The following is a 1,421-nucleotide window of genomic DNA, read 5'->3' on the forward strand; positions in this document are numbered from 1 at the left end:
CTCTCGCTACATTTGGGAACTCTAAGTAAGTGCACTGCTACGTTTCTGCGCAAACTGGAAACAGTGTGGTGTTGTCATTGACGGGTGGGGAATTCAGTGATAGACGGTGTGCGAAATTGTACCTGTTCTAAATATTAACGGAGGTTTTGGCCACTCGGGATTACTCGAATCACGCACTTATGTTGGCCATTCCTCGAGCCTCGATCAATCACGTATGGCCTATGTTAGTTTTAAATGCAAAGCATTGCTTTGCAAACCAAAGGCACTTTGAGCATTTCTATCTACCTATCTATGTATCTAGCCGCCTTTGTCTGGGTGCTCTTGTGGTCACCTCCATAGCTTGGTATTGACCAAAATTGGCATAAGAGGTTATGAGGGTATGATGAAAATGACTGTCTGGTCATAACATGAATAACGGGAAGATCCTGTTGTGTAGGTCATGAAACCTTTTCTTCCAGTCGTGTGGCACAAACCAGTGTACCACAGGCCGCGGTATGTGGGTATGTGCCACAGTTGATTAGCAGTTTATATCTACCCTGGAACGGCGAGAGCAGACGTTGGTAATTTAAATGCGAGAGCATCAAAAAAATGCGGCGTGATCCGCCTTGATCCGATGGATGCAAAGAATAAAAACATCAGGATCCCATCAGGAATCAAACCCAGGTATTCTGCATGGCAATCAAGTATTGTACTGCAACGCCACGCCAGGTCTTAAAATTTCTTTGGAAAAAGACCCTGTGCAAGAGTCATGTCGATGCAATGTCAATTTTAGTTGCAGTGCTGGCTATCAAATTTTATAACAAGGTAATAAACATTACATATATACTCCTGTGATACAGGAGTCATGTCGGCTTAACGTCAGTTGTGGTTCCAGTGTTGCCTCCGTTTTTATAACAGTCATATAAACATTACATATGTACTCTTATGACTCGGCAAGCTATATATTCAAGCATTGCTCCAACCCGGAGCAATACACTAATGAATGCTACACTTGATACTCACAGCATCGCACCATAGCTTGCATTGATCCGAATATCATACGTAGCATTCATTAGTGTATTGCTTCGGAGTCAAGCAACGCGAAATGTGAATCGTACCGTAGCGTGCGCTTCCTTTCAATAAAACTAATGTTGGATTCCAATGGCAGAGTCGAAGCAGCCGATGGACTCTGCGAGCGAGCACTCGACTCTGGCTAAAGCAGCACCTTCCAATCCGCGATTGGAACAAAATCCATGCCACCGGAGCAAGCATGGGAGCAAGGAGGAAACAGAAGTGCTTGAAATGCCCAGGATACCTTGCGTGTAGTTATTTAATTCTGCTAATCCCGCTGTCGAATTCCCGCTCGTACGCGCCAGTTTCAGCGTCGCTGTCACTATACGATGAATCGCTCGTGCAGGAACTGGAGTGTTCCGACTCGGAGC

Source organism: Rhipicephalus sanguineus, chromosome 5 (assembly GCF_013339695.2).
Source record: "Rhipicephalus sanguineus isolate Rsan-2018 chromosome 5, BIME_Rsan_1.4, whole genome shotgun sequence".
Classification (NCBI taxonomy): domain Eukaryota; kingdom Metazoa; phylum Arthropoda; class Arachnida; order Ixodida; family Ixodidae; genus Rhipicephalus; species Rhipicephalus sanguineus.